At 47.3% G+C, this 26,561-nt stretch overlaps 1 protein-coding gene across 2 annotated transcripts in view; it reads left to right on the top strand.

Annotated features, from left to right (window-relative positions):
* Positions 1–1,288: 1,288 nt before the first annotated feature.
* The window catches only part of SLC45A4 (solute carrier family 45 member 4), a 98,846-nt gene continuing 73,573 nt past the window's right edge, over positions 1,289–26,561 (top strand). The window contains exon 1 of one of the 2 annotated variants that reach the window (XM_040433340.1): positions 1,289–1,537. The gene's annotated coding sequence lies outside the window, so the exon portion shown is untranslated. Of the gene's footprint in view, positions 1,538–4,195; positions 4,324–26,561 lie in introns of those variants that run through there. The other variant, XM_040433341.1, reaches the window with a different exon arrangement.

Here is a 26,561-nt window from a genome sequence, read left to right as displayed (position 1 = left end):
ACACTTGTGCCAGGTAAGCTGTTAGGAGTCTGCTGCACTCGGTAGATGATCGGCGGAGGTTGGGCCTCCACCGATCTGATATTAATCCCCCAAGATAGGTCATCAATATCGGACTCCAGGAATATCCCTTTAATTTGGAACTGATCTAAGGTATGAAAATCTCTCTACAGCACTTCGGAATATGCAGGCGATATATAAAATCAGTGAAAAGTTGTCACGGCTGTCTTGTCCCCAAATGATTGTTGCTATGACGACCAAAGGTGGATGTCTGAACAGGGAAGATGGCATCTTCCGACTTGTCACTACAGTCCCGTATTGATATAAATATCCGAAGAACTGTTGCCACATGTACGGGAGTAATCAACGACCCCAGTAAAATCGTAATAATTGTAGACGTTGCCTATCGATCAGGCAGAATTTTACCTCGTAACCTTTACCTTTCCCCCTCTGACAGAATTTCACTCATAACCTTCACCTACCCCCCGACAGAATTTTACCTCATAACCTTCACCTCTAACAGAATTTTACCTTATAACCTTCACCTACCGCTCCCTCTGACAGAATTTTAACTCATAACCGTCACCTCTCCCCCCCCGACAGAATTTTACCTCATAACCTTCACCTCACCCCCTCCGACAGAATTTTACCTCATAACCTTTACCTCTCTGACAGAATTTTACCTCATAACCTTTACCTCTCCCCCCCGACAGAATTTTACCTCATAATCTTTACCTTTCTCCCTCTGACAGAATTTTACATCTTAAAATTCACCTACAGCCTCCTCTGACAGAAGTTTACCTAATAATCTTCACCTACACCCCCTCCACAGAATTTTACCTCATAACCTTCTCCTACCCGACAGAATTTTACCTTATATCCTTCACCTACCCCCCCCCCCCCCCAACAGAATTTTACCTCATAGCCTTTACCTGCCCCCCTCAGACTGTTATGGACGTCAGTATTTGGCACTAACAATTTACAGATATGATACACAGCCCTGACTGTATTCGGTGACGGTTTTGACGACTCTTCCGCCCTCCCTAAGTCCCTCAGCGCCATTACTCCGGGATCCCCTCTGCTCAGGTCCTGGCAACAACCATCACCTCGTCATCTTCTGCACCGGCTGTAACCCCGCCTCGCGAGCTCACCCGTAACCAATCAACGTCTAGTACCGATTTCGTCCCGCCCCCTTCAACATAGTGCACCGGACGTATAACTCCGCCCACAGAGCTCACCGGGTAACCTATTAGAGGTCGGCTTTACAGCCGCCCCGCCCATCCCTTATATTGCTGCATATTAATGAACTGCGTCAACGGAAGGCCGAGGTGTCAGGCGAGAGGAGGCCGGTGTTCAGCTCCTCCTTCCCGGGATATACACTTGTCAGCTGCCCGAGCCCTGCCTCTCGCTATATATACCGGGGACACCGCGCCTGGGCGGCCTGATTACTGGGGATCCCGGTGTGTGTTACCTGCCCTCCCCAGACAAGGCGGAGGACACCCCCTTTAATCCAACCATTTCCTGGCAGAAGAGCCCCCAGGTAGGAGCTTTTTATTTCTTCCAGCATCTTCCATGACCCGCTGTGGCATCCTTCCCGGCTTCAGAGCTTGCAGTCTATAATGGGCACTGTCTTTGTCTGCGGAGCTGACAGTCTAATTTTACGGCAGAAAACCATCGCTCTTGTGCTGTGTGCGTCACAGAGCTTGCAGTCTAATCGGCGGCCGCTGGAGGACTGCGGGCATTGCGCTTGGTGCAGAGCTTGCCCTGAGCCCTCCTGGCATTACACTTGTCTTTGCCACTTGGCATCTGTCCACAGATCTTGCAATCACTCTAATCCCAGCCTCTACGCTGGTCTGCAGAGCTCGCACTCTAATCCCTGCCTCTGCGCTGGTCTGCAGAGCTCGCACTCTAATCCCTGCCTCTGCGCTGGTCTGCAGAGCTCGCACTCTAATCCCTGCCTCTGCGCTGGTCTGCAGAGCTCGCACTCTAATCCCTGCCTCTGCGCTGGTCTGCAGAGCTCGCACTCTAATCCCTGCCTCTGCGCTGGTCTGCAGAGCTCGCACTCTAATCCCTGCCTCTGCGCTGGTCTGCAGAGCTCGCACTCTAATCCCTGCCTCTGCGCTGGTCTGCAGAGCTCGCACTCTAATCCCTGCCTCTGGGCTGGTCTGCAGAGCTCGCACTCTAATCCCTGCCTCTGCGCTGGTCTGCAGAGCTTGCACTCTAATCCCTGCCTCTGCGCTGGTCTGCAGAGCTCGCACTCTAATCCCTGCCTCTGCGCTGGTCTGCAGAGCTCGCACTCTAATCCCTGCCTCTGCGCTGGTCTGCAGAGCTAACGCTCTTTGTTCACCCTCTGGGTGGTTGAGCTATTACTGTGCAATGCAGTTGACAAAGGAGCTAGCACTTCTTACTCTGTGCCCCTCTGCCGCGCATGCTGCATTTTGTGACCTTTTGCAGAGATGCTGCTTACGTCGCAGGTGGTGCACTAGTCTGTATAGCTTGCACTCTACTGACCTTGTTTGCTGTGCCACCTGCCCTGACCAGACCTGCGCATCTTGTCTCCTGTAGCACTGAGCAGCTATTCTAATGTAGCATACCTGTCAGCTGCACCGAGTACTACTACACCCAGCGTGTGGTTCACCCCCATGCTCTGCAATCAGCTGTTCCGGCACTACAAGCCCCAGCAGGCTGTTTTGGCCTGCTGGGACTTGTAGTAGTCTTACAACCCCCTGCAGAGCCACAGGTTGCAGGTACACCACCGCTTTGCAGGTCAGTCCTCATTGGAATGCAGATCTCCAGGTTTGCCAGCAGAGCTTGCAGTCTGGCCTGTCTATAGTTGGCGCTCTGGCATTGTGTTCTAAAGTAACCTGGAGATTGTGGCGTTTATTGCATCTAACGTGCAGTCCTTGCCATACACTGGGGTCAGTCCCTAGGACCACTGCATGTGTTCTGCCCCCAGATTGCCCTGCATACTGTATGTTACTGTCATGGCGACCAAATTAAGGAGCCAGGGCGCCAGTGCTCCTTTTTAGGTTTGCAACTGGTGCCCAACTTTTAGGTGGTTTTGATGTCCATGAACTATCAGGTTCCGTGTACTGCACAGGTCTTGGGTCTCCTTGGATGTTTCTGCCCTACCAGTCTAATTTATCATCGCGCTGTCCATTATTTATATGGTGCTGACGTATCCCGCGGAGAATAACTCTGCGTTAGCACGTGTTCCCATCAGGGTCACAGCCCAACCTGCTGGACACTATGGGATCAATGTCGCAGGAAACCAAATCAGTTTTTCGAGGGTGGGAGAAAAATCAGAGGAGGACAACCACAGGGAGAACATAGAAAGTCCTTGAGAGGTTGTGCCAGCCGGACTCACTTGGAATGGTCGTCTTTGAGAAGACTGCTCTGAATTTCAGTCTCCATTGCATCTTTTCCATATTGGCCTCTTCTTTGAGAAGACCACTCTTCTGATTGGTCATCTCAAAGAGGATTTTGGTGTAGGTCTGAGAAGAATTGGTTTGTCCGGTGGTTAAAGTCTACTTTCCATCAGTCAGAGATGACTGTTATGTTCTATTAGGGACAGAGATTTGGGGTACCTGATTTTGTGAGATTCTTGGCTGGTTACCCACGTTTAGGATGGAAAAGTAGTTTAATACCTTCAGGTGAGGATCCACGGCAAGATCTCATTCCTGGTATGGGACCCTCAGAAGCTAGACCAGGGATCTGCAGCCTCCAACACTATGGTCAAACTACGACTGCCAGCCTGGCTGTTCTCAGAACTCTCATAAGTGAGTGAAGTATGCTGGGAGTTGTAGTTTCCCAACAGCTGGAGTGCTTGAGGCTGCTGACCACTGTACCTTTTAGGCCCATCCATGTACCTTCGCTTGTTCCACGTTGATTATATATTGGTTTGCAGAAGAAGGTTCGAGAAGAGGCTTTTCCCCACTGTCCCCTCGTGGATACGGACGTAACATGTAGTTCCCCTTTAAGGAAATCTTAACGCAGGGACTGAGCCGAGCTTGTGTTTTAGGTGTATACCTGGAGATCATTTGCCTGTGACCACCGGCTAATTATAGAATATGCGGTCAGACGTTTTGCTTGGAAGTCGCCCTGTAGGTCCCGCTCTTTGCTGCGGCCAGTCAAATCACCCCGGACACACATGGGAGAAGGAGTGACCCTATATCATCATAATGATCCGGGGGCCCCAGTGGACCCTCCTCCTTAGCATACATTCATGATTTTAGTTGCTGGACGCCGCAGATCCTGCCTGGATCTGTATCTTTACCTGCCCTATGGAATTGGACTGGAGCCCCGTGATACAGACGGCATAAACCGGTGCGCTCCTCTAGGTTATTACTGCAGCGTTATTGATGTCATGGATACATAATTGCTACATTGTTCTTGACTCCTTGATCTTTTCTTATATTGGATTAGCAACTTTTGTATAGAAATGATCTACTGCAACGCAAGATGTGGCCGATGCAGTAGAGTTAAGTTCGTCATTTGTTTGCTTTTTCCATGGGACTGCATGACTCCCTACTCTCCTAAGAGTTAACTGTCTGATTCGGCTCTGCTGCATCCGCACGTGCGGCTTTGAGCTTGGCTGCACGGTGCCTGCCATGTGCGGCGTTTTGCGCGGTAGCCTGCGCCTGACGGTGCCCTGTGTTTACATCGACGAGGGTGAGTATGTTCCGGCGCGCCTCCTCTTTGCAGCAGCGACTGCATGAACATCGATGCTGTTATTGCTGATTCAAGGTTACGAAGTACACGGCCCCAGCTGCGATTCGTGCATTAACCCCTCGTGCGCTGCACTCTACCGCAGCGTCGGCAGGCGCTCGTGTATCGCCTTACGACCAGATAGAGATCTTGCGGCTTCGTTCGGTGTGTTCACAGTGACAGAAAGTGAATCGACGACCTTGAAAAGTGAAAGGCGCTTGTGCGCAGCCTTTGCTGTCCTGCAGTTCCTGTCCTACGTGCTGCAGGCGACGACGGATTTATGCCGGTGGGGCGTTTATACGCCGCCTATAAAGGGGCTGATGAGATCAGGAGCCTGTGGATGGCTCTGCAGTGCACCGGATGCTCCTAGGGAGGAGAACCGGGGGTCTCGCCGAACCCTATGAAGGACTCCTGCCCCTCAGTTGGGTTTTTATAGTGACCCGTGCTTGGTGGGTGGTTTCAGTCCAGAAGGACTTGACTGAGGGCATTATGAGGCACAAGGCACAGAATGCCTCATGCATGTGTCTGGATGAGTTACGGAGACCTCATGCATGTATCAGCTGCAGAATGTGTAGGTGAGGCACGGAGTATATTCCAGTCATCCTCTGGGAACCAGCTGTGCCTCATACCTCTTTTATGTGACTCAATGCATCGCAACGTGAAGTGATAGATCCCTCTTCAGGTTGATTCTGCTGTGCTGCACATGTGAGAGTCCTCTAAGGGCTGGCATGAACGATTTCTTCCCTAGGTACCGTAGTAAACAATATAAAATCCAGGATTCCAAAATGGCGCCATCTGCACACGTACGTTTTTGGTCCAGCTCTCGTCACCTTGCGGAGTGGATGCGGACCCATTCATACGGTCCTCTGGCTTATTCAGACCGTATGAATGGGTCCGCATCCGCTCCACAATTGTGCGGATTCATTCTTTTCAATGGGGCCACAAAAGATGCGGACAGCACACAGTTGCTCCGTTCCGTGGCCCTGGCCGTCTTACGGACAAGAATAGGCATTTCTATAATGGTCCTTCTGTTCCTGCGGAATGCACACAGGCGGCATCCGTGTTTTGTGGATCCACAATTTGCGGACTGCAAAACATGGCACGGTCATCTGAATGAGCCCTTTTTTATATTTTGAGAACTTTTGGCCAATATTACAATTTCCCCACAGAGGGCGCTACTGGGGGAATGTAGTAGGACATGGCGAACATTCATCTAGAGCTGCTGCTTGTTAGAGGCTCCTCCGTGGGGGGCCTCCCTATGACATCCATATACTTCTCCCTTAAAGCTAGGAGGAGCTGTAGGTTTAAGTCTCCATGGACTAATCGCATAGGGTCACGGTGTGAGCATCCCTCCGCACACCAACAGCCCCCCATACCTCAGCTTCCAGGACTTGTTTTGAGAGGGATACAGGGGTGTGAAATATTGGGGTCATAGCTGAATATCTCTTGGTCAGTGACCAGTTATATGGACATCGATTTGCTCCTTATAACCTTTGGGTCTTCAGGGACATGAGCGTTGTGCAGGACTGAAGCTGGGACTGGCCAGCTGTTGTGTACAGGTGGGGGGAAGGGCTGGGTGTCGGTGTACGCTCAGCTGATGACCTCACAGGACGTGTGGAGGATGGCAGATCTCGCATCTGCGGTGCTGTAGGTGTGGAGCTCCTTATCCTCCATCAGATGTTCAGCACCAACGTTCACATGGAGGATGATGGGTGTTGTATTAGTAAGGGTCTGTTCACATCTGCATCGTGAATCCGTCATACAACAGATCCCTTCGACTTGTAATTGGGTTCCGTTAACATTGCATGAACCTGACCTAAGACTACCGTGGCCGTAAGCTAGGCCGGACTCTCATAGATGCCAATATGGATTGTCTATGCTGGATACAATTGTAACAACCCTTCAGCTGTGAGTATGTCCCTAAGCTCTAACCACTAGAAGGGATATTAAAAACTTGAGGATGTGACCTGTGTAGTACGGGGGGACTCGGCCAGTGTTGTTAAGAGTCCGCCGTCAGGTCAAGGTCTCCACTGGACACCAGCTGTGGAGATGGTTTTTATGTGAGGGTTTCACAGAATTTGTAGGCCTCAGGCACACGACCGTTCCGTTTTTTGCTGTCCGCAAAAAGCGGATCTGCAAAAAAACGGAAGCCGCCAGTGTTGCCTTTCGCAATTTGCGGAACAGGCGCCGGCAATTTAAATGCCTATTCTTGTCCACAAAGCAAGGACAAGAATAGGACATGTTATAATTTTTTTAGCGGGGCCGCGGAACGGAGCCACGGATGCGGACAGCACACTGAATGCTGTCCGCATCTTTTGCGGCCCCATTGAAGCGAATGGGTCCGCATCCGAGCCGCCAAAACGGCGGCTCGGATGCGGACCCAAACAACGGTCGTGTGCATGAGGCCTTACTTTGAGATTTATTATGTGTTAACTGGAAAATCAGACCCCAAAATTCAGATAATAGACCTGAAACCATACCTTCTCAAAATGCATTCAGTCCCCAGACCAGACACCTAAACTAATCGCTTGTGACCAGACCTAAACTCCTCTTCATCCCTAGACCAGACCCACCAGCAGACCTTCAAAATTAATTCGGACCCCTTCCAGATCCTAAACTCATTTCATTCCCCAGACAAGACCAGAAAATGACCCCTGTGTGCCTCGTCTATGGGCTTTGGAGGTGGTCCTCCAGATTCGGAATACTTTTTGGCCATTTGAGGGTCGGTGATGTAGTAGAAATCCCTGAATTATTAACTCCCCAGACCCTTCACCTGGTGGCCCTGGCACAAGAAGTTTCAGTTCCTTCTGTCTGTGCCCTGCAATATGGCCGCCCGCACTGTGCTTGGGTGACGGTGCACTTTAAGACTTCTCCGCGTCATTGCTGGTTTGGCAGTAACGACACTTCCCAGAATCCTGCGCTGTCAGGCCGTAAATTATAAGGAAGAAGCTGTCGTTTGGTTTTTGTCTAGAACGTTTTGGCATGTCTGCCCCCCGGATGGCACCTTGATCTAACTGCAGCTGGCATCAGCAGCCGCCCGTCCCGTGTGCCCCTATGCTACATGTGCACTCGTGTCCTATACATTGCTATCATAGCTTCCAAAAATACTGCGAGCGTTACCGACTTCTCCAAATGTGGTGTAATACAATCTCTGCAGAACTAGGTCACCAGACGACTGGGCAAATGTTGATGTTGTGGCTTTTTTTTCTTTCTTCTTGATTGTTTGTCCTGGCAGTGGATCGCAGTTTGTATTACTTCAGATCCGCTGCCGATCTCCTGTCCTGCCAGAAGCAAGACTTGTGCCCTTAAAGGGCATTTCCACCTTAAACCAGAAACTCCACCTTTTTAGATCAGCCCTTCAGATGGTCGCTTCCTGCAAGTTGTTTTAAGCCGTTCTGCTTCTTCCTCCTTCAAAATTGACAACAGGAAGCGGCGGCCGGTACAGCTCCTATAGGAGTTGTCACTGGTTCACCTGGGTCCTAAGTGATTTAAAGAAGCAACAAAGTATCAATACGGGCAGGAAACGTGTATCCTTTACTGAGCCTGGCGAGAAATGAGGTTACGGTTTCTGTAAATGGGCCCAAAGTAATATACAGTCGATAGGAATTGATCCATTTAAAGGGGTTTTAGACAACGCTCGCCCCCCCCCCCCCCCCCGCATCCTGAAAGTGGTTGTCGAGAAAAACATGTCTGTTTTGTCCCTAAAACGGAGGCACACCTGACCGTAGGTTGTGTTACAGCTCATTCCCTAGTCTGCTTCGATTGAACTCCGCTGCTGTACTGGACATGGCCTATGGATAAGGGTGGAGCTGCTTATGAAGAAATAGCAGCCCCTTTAATACCCCCCCCCCCCCATATGATATCATTGGTTACCTGTAGACTAATGAGGGACATATGGGTGCACACGGGTTATTTGGAAAAATATCTGATGGCGAAAAAATTAACGATTTTAGCCTGACGGGGGAAGCGGGTATTGGGACTCGATCAGCAAGATCGCCGAACATTTTTATGATGTTGTAAATAAGGCTCCTGGGGGCCCCACCTGCATCCACTGACACCCCAATAGCCCATGTATAAATAGTATATACCGCCCCTGTCGCACTGATACATTGGACTGGGGACACCACCCTGGAAGGAACCTACTCCTTGGTATCCCTCTGTGTGACTCCCGAATGTTCCTCAGACGTGGCGGTGGGACTGGCGCTCCTTGTTCTTGCGCTTCTATGGCCGGTGTGAATACGTCGTCTGTACGTTTTTTCCCGATAAGTATATAAAGGGGTCTTCATCTCACCGCCTGCCCTTGATGTCACGTCTCGGGGCTTTGTGAGATGTCCCATTCATCTTAAGACCTCAGATGGTGCTGTACGGAGACATTATTGGGGTCCCTCTTATTCTATACAGTGTTTGGTTCCCTCAGCTCTGGCATGGCTTGAGTTAATACTTGAAATGCGTTGTAATGCTGCTTTTTATCAAAAAAAAAGTGTCATCAGTTTTTCTGATCACGGCGGCCGGCACGTGACTGCAGTCCCCACAGATGAGGATCTCAGCCATATGGAGGCTGCTAGGGCTCGGTAAACCCCCTCAAAATGTGCAGCATCCTCATTTCCCAGTTCCAAAAGAGGAACCGGGAAGTGGGTAACAGGCAATCTCCAGACCGCCGCAGCCCGAAGCGCGTGAATGCACGGAGATGGTTTCTGTTTTCTCTGCAGGATGTGCTGGACCCGTCCCTCGTGGTCTGGAGGGTAATTGGTATGCATTACTGCAGCCCAAAACGCGTCCGTGTTTCACCATGATGGATTCTGTGCATTGTCGTCCTTTTTAAATTGGATATTTAAAGTGCATAAAACGCATCCCTCATCTTCTAAGGTCCAGACGATGACCAGGGCCACTTCCATGTGAGGTAGAATAGAGACGCGTTTCAGTGCCTGTACCTGTTGGGTTCTTCTGAGCCATCACTGGATCATCCTAGACCCTGTAGTGTCTAATAGAACCGCAAAGGGTCTGTTAAAGCCGCTAAAATGCTGCCGTGGTATTCGTGTGAGAGCTGCTGTGTCCCGAGATGCTCAACCTGCGGCCCTCCAGCAAAACTACAACTCCCATCATTCCCTGACATCCTACAGAAGGGCATTGTGGGAGTTGTAGTTCTACAATAGCTGGAGGACCGCAGGTTGAGCATCACTGGTCTATCCCAATGGGGGTAGTAGGTCAATAACTTCCAAAAAGTATATATTATTTTGTGTGCAGCAGATTGCTTCTCTTTGGAACTAATGTGTTCATCCTGAGCCGCCTAGTTCATGAACAGAATGTCAGAACTGCAGTGAAGACTGACACTTGCAGGACCAATACAGTAAGGGAAGGAGGGAACAGGCTGTTTTTGGAGAGCTGTGCATTTTTACTGCAGCTGATAACAGTGAGGGCGACGATTAGGCCTCATGTTTTCCTATCTGTACGGCGCAGGACTGAGCCGCCGCGGCTACAAGTCCCAGCATGACCCGCTGCAGGAGCGCCGCCGAAGGTCTAGTGCAGCAACTCCTGAGATGATGGGATTAGTAGTCGTCTTGTAATCATGACTCATCACATGTCGGGTTACGACAGACAGAAAAGCATAATGGCACCTGAAAGCGAGGGCGTGACGGCCTGGATGTATCCGCTGAAGCGTAAGCTCTGCGGTCTCTGCAAGAACGGTGCACCTGTCCCAGCTGATTAGCACTGTTTGGCTGTGCTATGTTTGGATCTGCTATTTTTCAATATCTCTGCTTTCTGTCAGTCTCTGGATAACATGCTGCTCACACAAGAACATGACTTCTTACAGGGTGTCGGTGCTCTCTTCTCATGTTTCCTGCAGGAATAGGTCGTGATGGGTTTTCAGTTATTGTCAGCAAGCAGAGATCTTGGCAGCAGTCAGGAATTGAAGCGCAAGGTGTGTGAGAAAGCTGCACTAAGTGCTGTGTGAAGGAGACCTGGCCACGGATGCAGGAGCCACAAAACAAGCTGCTTCAGGACTAACTCTCAAGGTGCCCTGACGGCAGGAAGCTTTTACAGGCATGGTGGGAGTTGTAGTTTTTGTAGCTCTCCAGAGCCTCTGAGCGCCATCTGTGTTTCTTTAAGTTTGCATTACCGTCCCTCCTTACAGACACACACTTCTGCTACTATTTGTGGGCAAGTGTCAGTCTTCACTGCGTTTCTGGCATTCTGTTCATGAACCAGGGAGCTCAGGCTGAACACTTTTTTAAGGCTCTCCCAAGGTGAGGTGGTTTCACTAAGCCAGAAGAGCAGCTCTATAGCCACCTGGTTGGATGACGGTGTAGTGGAACTGGAGATCCCATGCTGCAGAGTTGATGACTGGTGTAGCAGAGTTGTTGTGGCAGATTTGACTGGGGACCAGTGAAGCAGAGTTGGGCCTCTTGCACACGAACGTATTTTCTTTCCATGTCAATTCCTTTTTTTTGCGGACCGTATATAGAACCATTCAGTTTCCTTTCCTAAAAAAAATAGAACACGTCCTATTGTCCGCATTACGGACAAGTATAGGACTGTTCTATTAGAGGCCGGCTGTTCCGTTCCACAAAATACATACGGTCGTGTGCAAGAGGCCGTTGAGGTTCCGTTTTCATGCTTTGGGGACCGCAATTTGCGGGCAACGTCCGTGCGGCAGCTGGGACGGATCCAGAACCATTCAGCTTGAATGGGTCCGTGATCTGTCCGTTCCGTAAAAAAAGCGTAACCCCACGGAAGCACTCCATAGTGGTTCCTTTCTGTGCATCAGTTCCGCACCGCACCACATCTTCGGATTTGCAGACCCATTCAAGTGAATGGGTCTGCATCCGTTATGCGGAATGCACACTGTCGGTACCCTGTGTATTGCGGAAAAATGCGGCCACGGGAGCACAACGGCCGTGTGCAAGAGGCCTTAACATGAGATCTATATAGAGTGATGTAGCAGAGTTGTAACAGCGGGCTGGAGATTGACATAGAGTTCCAGCAGCGTACTGGAGACAGGTATAGCAGAAGGATATAGCAGTGTTGTAGCAGCGTACTGGTGACCAGAATATCGGAGTGATGTAGGAGCAGACTGGAGACTGGTCTGGTATAGCAGAGTGATGTAGCTGTGTTGTAATAGCATACTGAAGACGTGTACAGCAGAGTGATTTCAGAATTGTGACAGTGTACTGGTGACTGGAATAGTTGGGTGGTGTTCGCAGTGGACTGGAGACTGGTATAGCAGAGTGATGCCTCAGTGCATCCACAACCCTGGTACAAGGCAGAGGGACTGGTGGCTCCTAGCGGGGATGCCAGAGACTAAAATGAAAAATCAGGTGATGGGACGCCCTGGGGATTCATTGGGGTATATAGGGCTTACAATCAGCAGTGTATGGGGCCTCCTGGAAGAGCTGTGAAGTACTACAACTCCTGTGGAATAAAGTACTACTCCTCTTCCTCCTGTAAGTCCTGTCACCCAAGGTACGAGGCCTAAGGGCTGCAGATTTTTGCCATTTTTACATTTGACAGATTATATAATGTGGACGAACTTTGCTTCCCTTCAGGCATTTAGGTGCAGCATCTTGTCCTCTAGTCACATTCAAAGCTGCGCAGAAAGCTCATTTTATGTCCTGCGTGGCCAGCCTCCTATTCTTATTCATGCTCCCATCTCTCAGCCGTCCATTATAAACACTTTGTGTAAAATGTATATTACCCATCATGCACCTCACTAGCCAGGCTCTGCATGGAAGCGTATGGGTCACGGGTTGGCGGCACGGTCTGGTGTTCTGTTTACTGCAGATAATTATACTCCAGGAGTTCTCGTGTACAAGATAATAACCGCCTGTCACGTGTCCCTTTAATAGACTGCAGGCCACATGGGGTAAGTTGTAAAAGCTGCAGCTGTTATACAAGCCAGAGCCTGTAATCAGGAGGTGCGGGGTGATATCTGGTAATGAGCGGGTGCTGTGAGGTCAGTCTGATTGGGTGGTGATGTCACAATGAGTGCAGTGAGGTCACAGTCTATGTAGCAGGTCTGTGATTGGATGGTGATGTCACAATGAGCTCAGTGAGGTCACAGTCTATGTAGCAGGTCAGTCTGATTGGATGGTGATGTCACAATGAGTGCAGTGAGGTCAGTCTATGTAGCAGGTCAGTGATTGGGTGGTGATGTCACAATGAGTGCAGTGAGGTCAGTCTATGTAGCAGGACAGTCAGTGATTGGGTGGTGATGTCACAATGAGTGCAGTGAGGTCACAGTCTATGTAGCAGGTCAGTGATTGGATGGTGATGTCACAACGAGTGCAGTGAGGTCAGTCTATGTAGCAGGTCAGTGATTGGATGATGTCACAATGAGTACAGTGAGGTCAGTCTGTGTAGCAGGACAGTCAGTGATTGGGTGGTGTCACAATGAGTGCAGTGAGGTCACAGTCTATGTAGCAGGTCAGTGATTGGATGGTGATGTCACAATGAGCTCAGTGAGGTCAGTCTATATAGCAGGTCAGTGATTGGATGATGTCACAATGAGTACAGTGAGGTCAGTCTGTGTAGCAGGACAGTCAGTGATTGGGTGATGTCACAATGAGTGCAGTGAGGTCACAGTCTATGTAGCAGGTCAGTGATTGGATGGTGATGTCACAATGAGCTCAGTGAGGTCAGTCTATATAGCAGGTCAGTGATTGGATGGTGATGTCACAATGAGTGCAGTGAGGTCACAGTCTATGTAGCAGGTCAGTGATTGGATGGTGATGTCACAATGAGTGCAGTGAGGTCAGTCTATGTAGCAGGTCAGTGATTGGATGGTGATGTCACAATGAGCTCAGTGAGGTCAGTCTATATAGCAGGTCAGTGATTGGGTGGTGATGTCACAATGAGTGCAGTGAGGTCAGTCTATGTAGCAGGTCAGTGATTGGATGGTGATGTCACAATGAGTGCAGTGAGGTCAGTCTATGTAGCAGGTCAGTGATTGGATGGTGATGTCACAATGAGTGCAGTGAGGTCACAGTCTATGTAGCAGGTCAGTGATTGGATGGTGATGTCACAATGAGTGCAGTCAGGTCACACAGTGTATGTAGCAGGACAGTCTGTGATTCAATGGTCTACTGTAGAACATAGAGGATCGCTGGGAATCACTATTTGGGGATCACTGGAGCCGTCGTCTTTTCGGTGGGGCTCATCTTCCTCTTAGAAATCTCCCAGTGACTGTACAATGTGCAGCGAGCCGGAAGAGATCTGAAAACTGCAGAAACCTGACCCGGTCCAGTCTTGTAAGACGCGTGTAACACCTGGAGCTGGCAGACGGGCCTTATTTGCTCTGGTTGATTTTTGGTTCTGGTCACAGATTGTATTGTAAGCCGCGGGCTGCCTCCCATCTCGTGACATCGCGGATCTTGGCTCCTGTCCGGATGGTTTGCTACAATGTATCAGTGCAGATAAAATGTGACCACCTGAAGCCCAGACTGTTTAGCTCACAGAGGATGGTCTGGACTTCAAACAATTATAACAAACCCTCAGCTGTGAGAAGTATGATGTCTTTGTGGGAGATTCAGCCTCCCCATTTGCTAACAGCAAGCAGAGATGTTGAAGAATTGAAATGCAAAGTATATTAAAATATTAGGTTTGGGTACCAGTGGCTCAGCAATGGGCACTTCACATAGAAATGGTGCCCTCTCCTAGGGCAACACCCTTCTCCCAAATAAAATGGCTCAATATAAAAGAAAAGATTTGGAGGGCACTCGAGTATCTGGAGACCACAATGAGCATCTATCTAGTATGATAAAAACAATATCCTTTACTTATAAAAAAAAATATAATATTCAAAACACATACAAGACCTATAAAATCACATGTGGAAAGAGGTAAGTACCATGACAACATACATATTCATGCAGTGTCGATCCAATCATAATACTATGCCCACTCCTTGAAATCTGATAAAAAGCAGTGATCAACACATATAGTGTACTGTACACTCAAACTGATACGGACCATTGATCTGCACAATATAGTATCAGTTGCTGAATACATCAAGGCTAAATAACAGTTAAAAAACAGGAAAAATAAATAACTGCGCTTCAGTAAGGGCACTTCCACACTTGCATTCTTTTTTTCCGGCACAGAGTTCTGATCAGTTTTTTCCTAATGCATTCTGAATGGAGAGGAATCCGTTCAGGATGTCTTCAGTTCAGTCTTTTTGACTGTTCAGGACAGAGATAATACCGCAGCATGCTGCGGTTTTATCTCCGTCCAAAATTCCGGCATTTTTTCCCATTGAAATGCATTAATGCTCCTCGTATATTCACATAAATCCACCTGGAGATCCAGTGATGCCGCTTTGAATGCCACTTAGGCTATTGCCTCCACGTCGACTCTAAGTTCAAAGTCCCTTATGCAGTAATGTGGTTAATGGTTGTTAGTCTATAGGTATGGTTATATTAATGTTAATGTGCATTAGTGGCTACATTACTCATCCATTGACCCAGGGTTTGTATATGAGATGTGTAGATGTATGGCAGCAATCCCTGGTAGTTCCGCTATATCGGCATCACACGTGGCGTCCTCTGGGGCCCCCCCCACAGATCAGAAGGTCCGTCGTCCCTCACTTGAGTGCCCTGCCGCCCCATTCAGAGTCTTTGGGACTGTCTGCAGAGCACTGAACTCTTGTCTTCTGTAGTCCCATAGAGAATGAATGGAGCAGCACTGCCTCTCAGTTCATATGTGGGACACAGGACCCCCCCCCCCCACCCCACTGATCAGGCACAGGACAGAGAAATGTTTTTAATCTTGGCATTGCAGTACCCTTGTCTATCAGCCAGCCATTCTGGAAGTCCATGCACTACCTTGATCTTAATGGGCACTGCAATTCCCCTGTTTTCCTGTAGGGGTGCTGCCCAGGCAGTCAAGCACTTGCTGCAGGTTCCACTTGTGATCGCAGTTGATCACTTGGGGATCTTGTGATCAGCTGATTTTTAAGGGGACCCTTCTAACAACCCTCTTAAAAACAGTGCCACCGTAGTACAGTCCTTTGCACCTGGGGTCGGTATAAAGCCAGTTCACAGATCCTCGGGTGAATTATTATAGGCGGCATGAAGGCGATCGGTGTAGATTGCGGTCAACGTGATCCCACAACTGCGGAGCCAAGTTATCCCATCCTAAGAATCAAGTAACAGGTCATGAACATGAAGGTGAAGCAGTGTGCTCCTACAGCTGAGGGCACACAACATGGGACTCCACCTGAGATGCAAGGGAAGGACTAGGTTCTCTATTCTAGTAGTAGGACTCGCGCTGATCTAACTTTTTTTTTTTTTTTTTTTTTACCTAACCAGTGCATTGTTGTAAATACTTGAGGTTGGAGTACCACTTTATATCCACAGGATGTGAGGGATACAATTCCCATCTCTCCATTTTGGGAAAAGGGGCCACACTTGATTGGCTGCTTTCGTAACTCCCATACCAAGGAATGGAAAGAACTCCACACGGCCACTCGAGGCATTTCTGCTGGAGGCCATGGCTGGTGGCTACCCTGCGAGATGGGGTGGAGGGTCAGTGCAGGGGGTTATCGCTCAATGAGCGCTATAACTCTGGCATTTCTCTGGGAGTCCAGCATCTCATTCTTGTGATTTTATTAGGGTCCCAACAATTGGACCCCCACTGTTTTATATGCGTAACCCCTGTCCTGGTGGATATTGAATGAGTTCTTATGATGGGACATCTCCAGACTCCCTCCGATCAGATACTTATCCCCTATCCTGTTGATCGGCAATGAGGTCTTATGGTAGGACAACCCAACCTTCACTGATCAGATGCTTGACCTCTATCCTGTGGGTAGGGAATAAGTTCTTATGGTGGGACAACCCCTTCAAGGCACACATCTCTTTGCCCCCCTCTCCTCCTTGGCTGGCATGTGCCCCCTGCATCTGAGGAGTCACCAGAGTGAGCCGGTTATTGGGGATATGTACAGCTTGTTTGCAGCAGGGATAACGCTGACTTTTCCTATCATCAGATTATCTCATTGTGTAATACTCAGCAAAGCCGTCATGACCCCGGGAGGAAGATCCTGGTATTTTGACCACAAGTGAACTCAATTTGCCCTTTAATAAAATTTACCATCTGATATGGCAGAGAATATAATCGCTTTCTTGTCTCCGCACCAGAGCGGCTGTTTTCGATCTTCAGAAGCTTTTAGCGGTCACTCCCATAAGCGCGGCTAACAGCATCTATCTGCCGGGAGACGAATATCAATACCTCAAATGGAAGCCGATGACCTCATACCAGGCATGAAATTATTACTCCTTTCACTCTGAAGCTCCCTCCTAGGTATTGACGTTGCATTGCAACTAGTTGTTCTTGCTCTCTAAAAGCAACCTGCTGGCTCAAGTCATAGGTCCATCTGCTATTTCTATTCCTCAGATCTTGGTCTTGAATGCTTTTTGGCGCAGTCCATTAGGGCCAAGTTGCGATCTGTGACTACAATTTAGTTAGTGCCTACAGGGAGTTTCTGGTAGTCTGAGGAAAGTGGCAGGTAATCATCCCTTGTAGGCACTGGTTTATCATTTCAGAGCTCTGAACGGAAGGTTGCAGCCATTTTTCAAGCTCAGGTCATTCATCAATGTCCTTCCAACTGACTTATTTAGGGAGTTTATCACCACAATATCCTTACTACTCACGTATTTATCTCCTTTTTAAGAAGGTCCTTTTACTGTTTCTTGGGGTAAGAGCAGCATTGGACCACTCTTGGCTTTTCCTAATGGCACTTGTGCATCCTTTTTGCGAGGCAGTTGCACAAGACCAGTTACTCCTCTAGTTGATATTTGCCCAACTGAAATTCTTTCAGATCTGATATTGATGACCTATCACAAGGCCTTTGATATCAAAATACTGGAAACTTCTTGTTGTTCACCTTTGCTTGCCCGTTGAGTCGGCCGGGATTTACTGCACAGAAACAATGGTTCTCTATGGGGCCTAGTGATTTGCTCCTTTCCATATCAGGGAGATGATTGCTACATGAAAATGCAGCTTCATCTCCGCTGACAATCGGGCAGTTATCGGAACACTTGATTCGTTCCCAAGAATTGTCTATTAAATTGGTCCATGTACTGTACATGGCTCATTACAGTATATTGCACTTTTTTTTGCACACTTTTTTGGCCAAATTTGTGTAGATGTTGAGCTTTACTGTGATTCTTGACATCCACTGAACATTTGATTCCCACAGTAAACTATTTCAGTTCCAGCAGCCTCTGCCTTCTGACCGGGCTTACTCCAAACTAATATTTATCTGAAGAAATATCTTAAAAATGCCAGAGCAGGGCTTTCCCGCAGCGAACTCCATTCCAGTGTGAAAGCCCTGCATTGTTCCCTGGTAAGCGGAGGCTTTGTCGCTTGTAATGGTCCCATTGTGCTCTCGGCTTCGGAACTTTTCATTCAAGAGGTTGTTTTTGTCAACAGATTAATTGTTCGGATTATTCTTGTAAAGACCTCTTTTCACACATGTTGTTTTTGGATTGGAGTGTCGGTATTAGACTACTAAGAAGAGGAGTGGGAAGTGCAAAAGAACTTTCTAAATGAGTGGACCCTGGCAACATCTTGTCTCTGGAGAGGTCGCTGTCCTTGTCAACAGGCGTCCAGTCTGTGATCGGGTTTACAGGGGTCTAAGGACCTCCACTTGTAGACAAAATTGGAATGTTAAACTCACGCCCACCAACATACAGGTGAAACAGAAAATGCAGGTTGTCACCGAAGGGCTGTGTTGACTTCTGCATTGCTGTACATAGCAGGAGAATCTGAAGGTGACTCCAACCTTTGGGTACCGCCATGGACTTCACCACCATTCTACTCTGGTCAATTCTAGGGAATATAACTCCTAAGTTGTGATGACTACTGGTGCTTGGCAGAAGCCTTCCAAGAAACCTGGCCTTAAATAGGTTTTATCCTGAAGGTGACCCCTGTTCAGATGTCATATAGGAGAGTTCCTCTCAGGACCTAGTCTAGGAGCCCCACTGAAAGTGGCACCTGTTCTGATGGACTGAAGTTGCCCTTATATTACATGGAGAGACATTCATCTTCCTGGCTGCTAGCTGGGGTCTCATTGTTCAAGGGGTGTGCATTCTTAATGTGGATATTGGAATAAGCCACTTTCATATGCATCTGATAGTGGTTCATCTCCCTCGAGAACAAAGGATCAAGTATGTTGAAGTTCCTTGACACCTGTTGAAAGAACATTGGCCGAACATCTAATACACCTCAAATGGTTGGCCGTTCCTACCAGAATTGGGGTGTGTGGTCACCGTTTTATGCTTAGATTCATGGCATAGGACCATGAAAACATTGTTGATCTACGGGCTGCATGAACTTGGAATGGAGATCCTCTCTGGGCTTGTACACCTGTCCATACCCATATGAAAACCTTTCCTGATCTCCTCTGTGGGTTGGACACTATTAAAACTTTACTTCCTATTCTGTTATATAACTTTTGACACTTGTTGCAGAATATTGGATGTGATATGTAGTTATTATGTCCGGAGCAGCTTGTAGACAGGACACCACACCTGTCTGGAGAAGTTCAGCGAGAGCCAGCAGTAAAATCTTTTGTCTGTAATGAGCCCTGACACGGTAAATGGACTGGAAATAAAATGTTATGATTAACACCTCTCCCTGTACAGAGCCTGGACCGGACACATGGTCCCCCTATGTGAAGCTTGTGCCAAAGCCAGGAGCTCGCGTGCAGCTGATTCATCCATATTATAAGGGTGGAATTGGTGTAATAATAGGAGTATCATGAAAGTTATTTCAATAGACTGGTAATTATTAGAGACGAGCGAATTTCATATTTTTGAAATTCGTTCACACTTTGTTGGTTGAAACACAATTGCGTTATATATTCCGTTACCACGGACCATAACGCAATTCTATGATATGCCTTTAGAGGCATTCAGTCATAATAGAAGTCTGTGGGCTGCAAAACGGATCCATCCTGTTTCCGTTATGTATGGACTGATCTGTTTTGCAGCCCATAGACTTCTATTATGACTGCCTCTAAAGGCATTCCGTTATGCATTCCATCATAGAATTGCGTTATGGTCCGTGGTAACAGAATATATAACGCTTTCACAAGCGGAAATTCGCTCATCTCTAGTAATTATATAGAATTTTTTTTTTTTTATATTCCTAAGCCAAGTAACTTCAAATAACTTGGATCATAATACCCCCTAAGCTGTCAGATAAATGGTCACCAAGAGAAATGGTATGTACTACAGGTTGACAACCTAGGCTATAGATGACAAGTGCTTATTGGCAGTTCAAGTCCAGAATTACTGTATTTTGTTCCATAAGACACACTGGACCATAAGACACAACTAGAATATAGAGGATGAAAATAAGAAAAATAGAATTTCCATCAGACCGAGATCAGACTCCCATTGGACCCCAAGCTCCTGCAGACCTCGGATCAGACACCTGAGCTCTATCAGACCTCTGTATTCGACTCCCTTTCCTCCTGAGACCTTAGATTGGACCCCCATCCTACCACCATTCCTCCTCAGACCTCAAATCTGACCCCAGGCTCAGAGTTCAGACAAAAATAAATTAACTTGCCTCTCCTGCTCCAGACTGCACTGACACTCACCGCTCCCTGGTCTTCTGTTGACCTAGTGCTGCACTGTGAACTGACATCGCACAGGACATGTGCATTACGGTGCCCATAAAAATACCAGGGAGCAGTGAATACAGCCAGAGCAGCGCCACTCCCCACACCTCCTGCATACTGATGGCCACTTCCATAAAGTAAGCAGTCATTGGGATTCGCTCCATAAGAGACACTGCTATTTTCCCCCGATTTTAGGGGGAAAGGTGCGTCTTATGGTGAGGAAAAATGTACTCCCTACAGATGTCATGATTTTTTTTCCCATTATCACCAGTGGCCCAAGGAATATGGTTGGGTCTGGTCCTTTTTTGTATGGTTGACTATATTTATGCATCTTTTGGATGTCTTAAGCTGATTGAACTACATCAGACAATATTATTGTTTGTGCTTCATGAGCCAAGTCTTCTGACCATTGCTGAAAACCCTTTAACCACTTTCTTTTTAGAGAAGTTGATGGGATGTTAGACTTCTGGAGCAATGTAAGAGAGACATAAATGCGTGTCCCTCACCAGAATGCCAAAGCCCCATTGTCCTAGCACCCAAGTCCTGGGGTCAGCCTAGTATCTTTATTCTAAGAAGGGGGGTTGCTATATGTGAAATTGTACCGGTTGTGTCTCTACCCCCCCCCCCCTCCCCCAGCCCATGGGTATCACAGAAATCTGATCATTACTAATTCTCATTAAATATTATTCTGATCGGCATATATTCTTTCCATCTTTGGCCAACATTGGATTTTTGTTCATGATGACTATGATTTAACACTTTTGGCTAAAAACTCTTGGGTCAAGAGACCTCAAACTTTTTCATAGAGCAACAACTGTGATCACATTTTAGTTCCATTCTCTAGTAGACTTGTGACAAAAACCGACTTCCTTGAGTCTTTCCCGCATGTTGATTCCTGGATTTTGTTAATCAATCTGTTTTATTCATGACCTCCCGTGTGTGTCTAGTTTCTGGCTTTAGACAAAACTTCATTACTGTGCTGTCATATTGTCTACTCGAAGCAGAAGACCCGGCACAGAATGTCCTCTCTTCATTGGCGAAAGCACATGGCACATTCAGCTGATTTTGTTTAGTGAGTCCTTCTTGACTCTGCCACCAAGTAAGAGTATTTGGCAGAATTTGGACTTGTAGGGAGGGAAATCTAGCACTTCTGGCTCATTTGACATCACAAATGGAAGATGTTAGCTTTATAGTGGACCCCACCTGCCCAGTTAGGGAGACCTGGTTGAGCAGGAGAAATGCTGACAACAAATGGCCAAGTCTTAAAACGTACTTAAGATTGAACTATATAAGATGTTCGTTCCGCTGGACGAGTTGTAAAACATTTGTGCAATGAACCCCAATCATCACTAAGTACGGGCAGATGTCACCTTACCTGTCATTGTCCAGAAACATTGCAGAGGGATAATTTTGCCAGGCAGTTATTTTGGAGCATTCAATTAGTGTACAATCTCTAATTACAGATTATGTAGACGATCAGCAGCATGCTTTTGTGAATCGCCTTATGTGAGACCTGCAGTAGGGGATTGTGGGATAAACAAGCTCTGAAGGAACTCTTTATAGGAATGAATTCGATTTGAACCACCACCACTTTGGTAACGAAGGTAAAAAAAATTTAAATTGGATGAACTTACACTGCTCAAAAAAATAAAGGGAACACAAAAATAACACATCCTAGATCTGAATTAATTAAATATTCTTCTGAAATACTTTGTTCTTTACATAGTTGAATGTGCTGACAACAAAATCACACAAAAATTAAAAAATGGAAATCAAATTTTTCAACCCATGGAGGTCTGGATTTGGAGTCACACTCAAAATTAAAGTGGAAAAACACACTACAGGCTGATCCAACTTTGATGTAATGTCCTTAAAACAAGTCAAAAAGAGGCTCAGTAGTGTGTGTGGCCTCCACGTGCCTGTATGACCTCCCTACAACGCCTGTGCATGCTCCTGATGAGGTGGCGGACGGTCTCCTGAGGGATCTCTTCCCAGACCTGGACTAAAGCATCTGCCAACTCCTGGACAGTCTGTGGTGCAACGTGACGTTGGTGGATAGAGCGAGACATGATGTCCGAGATGTGCTCAATTGGATTCGGGTCTGGGGAACGGGTGGGCCAGTCCATATCATCAATGCCTTCGTCTTGCAGGAACTGCTGACACACTCCAGCCACATGAGGTCTAGCATTGTCTTGCATTAGGAGGAACCCAGGGCCAACCACACCAGCATATGGTCTCACAAGGGGTCTGAGGATCTCATCTCGGTACCTAATGGCAGTCAGGCTACCTCTGGTGAGCACATGGAGGGCTGTGTGGCCCTCCAAAGAAATGCCACCCCACACCATTACTGACCCAATGCCAAACCGGTCATGCTGGAGGATGTTGCAGGCAGCAGAACGTTCTCCACGGCGTCTCAAGACTCTGTCACGTCTGTCACATGTGCTCAGTGTGAACCTGCTTTCATCTGTGAAGAGCACAGGGCGCCAGTGGCGAATTTGCCAATATTGGTGTTCTCTGGAAAATGCCAAACGTCCTGCACGGTGTTGGGCTGTAAGCACAACCCCCACCTGTGGACGTCGGGCCCTCATATCACCCTCATGGAGTCTGTTTCTGACCGTTTGAGCAGACACATGCACATTTGTGGCCTGCTGGAGGTCATTTTGCAGGGCTCTGGCAGTGCTTTTCCTGTTCCTCCTTGCACAAAGGCGGAGGTAGCGGTCCTGCTGCTGGGTTGTTGCCCTCCTACGGCCTCCTCCATGTCTCCTGATGTACTGGCCTGTCTCCTGGTAGTGCCTGCATGCTCTGGACACTACGCTGACAGACACAGCAAACCTTCTTGCCACAGCTCGCATTGATGTGCCATCCTGGATAAGCTGTACTACCTGAGCCACTTGTGTGGGTTGTAGACTCCGTCTCATGCTACCACTAGAGTAAAAGCACCGCCAGCATTCAAAAGTGACCAAAACATCAGCCAGGAAGCATAGGAACTGAGAAGTGATCTGTGGTCACCACCTGCAGAATCACTCCTTTATTGGGGGTGTCTTGCTAATTGCCTATAATTTCCACCTGTTGTCTATCCCATTTGCACAACAGCATGTGAAATTGATTGTCACTCAGTGTTGCTTCTTAAGTGGACAGTTTGATTTCACAGAAGTGTGATTGACTTGGAGTTACATTATGTTGTTTAAGTGTTCCCTTTATTTTTTTGAGCAGTGTATATTGGTCATGGAGGGAATTGCACTGTTTCGCCTTGAAATTCTTCAGATACCATATCCTTTGTCTTCAGTTTTTGTACCATTTTATGGTTTGACCATGTATGGATATTTCTGTTGAGCTTAATTTTTTTTATTTAGGCAGAATTAATCATAAAACATTGAAATAAAGTCCAGGGATGTTAAGTCCAAGGACTCTTTCTTTGGGAGTGGCCTGACTCTTGCCTACCATGGTTCAGGTAGATATGATGCTCCCAAGTAATGTAGTCTAAATGGAATGTCGCCATTCCTTTAAGATCAATGGCTTTCTGAGCCAGGATCACCCTTCCGATAGGTTTGAAAATTAGGACATGATTATCTAAGTGAAACAACGGTTTAATCTACCTTGTGCATCAATTCTTGTACACCCATCTTCTAAGGAACTATTCTGTACCAAAGAGCATTGCACAAAACTCCCCCGAAAGTCGTCCAATGCATTTGAACAGTCATTTTTTAGATTTTGTAGAACATCCTTCTTGTAGTAATGTGTGTTTTTTTTTTTTTTTTTTTTTTTGTGGTTACCTGATGGTGGGTTTTACCACCAAAGTACCATAAGAGTTCATGGTTAACCCCCCCCCCCCTTCCCTTTCCAAATCCATACACATAATGTTTGGGCCCTCAAGTTCTCAATGATATATTCATAATGTCTGCCTCTATCTTGTTCCTGGTCGTCCTTTTCATCTATTCCCAACTGTTTTGAGCAAAATTAGTAATTTATCCTGATCTGGGTCATATAAAAAAAATTACTCAAATTCCAGTTAAAAGCCTGCCCTCCGTTATCCTCTTTGCCCCAGTTTGTTCTTGGAAGGTCAAACTTCCTTCTGTAGGTTGTCTGGGCACAGGGAGACCTTTTTGAGATTTCATCTTGTGGAAGGCTAAACATGATTCAGCCAATAAGTAGCATATTTACGTAGTCTTACCTTTCGCACAGTGAATTTTTTTATTTATTTTTTTAATCACCGATGCTCTTCAGGTCTGATTGTGACAGCAGCAATTTTTCGATGTTGGGTTGTTAGGAAGTTGCTGTAAACAGAATTTTGAGAAAGCAAAATGGGTGAAAAAAACAATGTGGAACACTGAGGAGTTATAAGAACTGCTCCGACCACTCTATTTGTCTGCAGTCTTCTATGTTCTCATTCACCTGAAGTCTCCAATGTGCACTCAGCCGTAGTCTGAGACACTATTCCCTTTAGGATCAACCTTAACAAAGCTTCTGTTCTGCCAAAGTGGATGAAATATACTGTAATATATGCAGCTTCTTGTTTCCTGTTCCAGACATGTCTATATACACGTACTGGGGAGTGACCCAACTGATGTTCTCATCTCCATTGTTGTCTCCACCATCATTGTTCTGATGTATGATGTAGCGTGTAGGAGTATGGGGAGTAAATATACATATTGCAGATAAAAAATGAAACCATTACAAGATTAAGTATATATATATATATATATATATATATATATATATACAAGAATATAACTACTATAATACTGCCTCCTATGTACACTGCTCAAAAAAATAAAGGGAACACAAAAATAACAAATCCTAGATCTGAATTAATTAAATATTCTTCTGAAATACTTTGTTCTTTACATAGTTGAATGTGCTGACAACAAAATCACACAAATTAAAAATGGAAATCAAATTTTGCAACCCATGGAGGTCTGGATTTTGAGCCACACTCAAAATTAAAGTGGAAAAACACACTACAGGCTGGTCCAACTTTGATGTAATGTCCTTAAAACAAGTCAAAATGAGGCTCAGTAGTGTGTGATGCCTCCACTTGCCTGTATGACCTCCCTACAACGCCTGTGCATGCTCCTGATGAGGTGGCGGACGGTCTCCTGAGGGATCTCCTCCCAGACCTGGACTAAAGCATCTGCCAACTCCTGGACAGTCTGTGGTGCAACGTGACGTTGGTGGATAGAGCGAGACATGATGTCCCAGATGTGCTCAATTGGATTCAGGTCTGGGGAACGGGCGGGCCAGTCCATAGCATCAATGCCTTCGTCTTGCAGGAACTGCTGACTCACTTCAGCCACATGAGGTCTAGCATTGTCTTGCATTAGGAGGAACCCAGGGCCAACCGCACCAGCATATGGTCTCACAAGGGGTCTGAGGATCTCATCTCGGTACCTAATGGCAGTCAGGCTACCTCTGATGAGCACATGGGGGGCTGTGCGGCCCTCCAAAGAAATGCCACCCCACACCATTACTGACCCAATGCCAAACCGGTCATGCTGGAGGATGTTGCAGGCAGCAGAACGTTCTCCACGGCGTCTCCAGACTCTGTCACATCTGTCACATGTGCTCAGTGTGAACCTGCTTTCATCTGTGAAGAGCACAGGGCGCCAGTGGCGAATTTGCCAATCTTGGTGTTCTCTGGCAAATGCCAAACGTCCTGCACGGTGTTGGGCTGTAAGCACGACCCCCACCTGTGGACGTCGGGCCCTCATGGAGTCTGTTTCTGACTGTTTGAGCAGACACATGCACATTTGTGGCCTGCTGGAGGTCATTTTGCAGGGCTCTGGCAGTGCTCCTCCTGTTCCTCCTTGCACAAAGGCCGAGGTAGCGGTCCTGCTGCTGGGTTGTTGCCCTCCTACGGCCTCCTCCACGTCTCCTGATGTACTGGCCTGTCTCCTGGTAGCGCCTCCATGCTCTGGACACTACGCTGACAGACACAGCAAGCCTTCTTGCCACAGCTCGCATTGATGTGCCATCCTGGATAAGCTGCACTACCTGAGCCACTTGTGTGGGTTGTAGACTCCGTCTCATGCTACCACTAGAGTGAAAGCACCGCCAGCATTCAAAAGTGACCAAAACATCAGTCAGGAAGCATAGGAACTGAGAAGTGGTCTGTGATCACCACCTGCAGAACCACTTCTTTATTGGGGGTGTCTTGCTAATTGCCTATAATTTCCACCTGTTGTCTATCCCATTTTCACAACAGCATGTGGAATTGATTGTCACTCAGTGTTGCTTC

Source organism: Bufo bufo, chromosome 5 (assembly GCF_905171765.1).
Source record: "Bufo bufo chromosome 5, aBufBuf1.1, whole genome shotgun sequence".
In the NCBI taxonomy this organism is placed as follows: domain Eukaryota; kingdom Metazoa; phylum Chordata; class Amphibia; order Anura; family Bufonidae; genus Bufo; species Bufo bufo.
The sequence above is the reverse complement of the archived record's forward strand: the minus strand, read 5'-3'. Positions and strand labels throughout refer to the sequence as shown.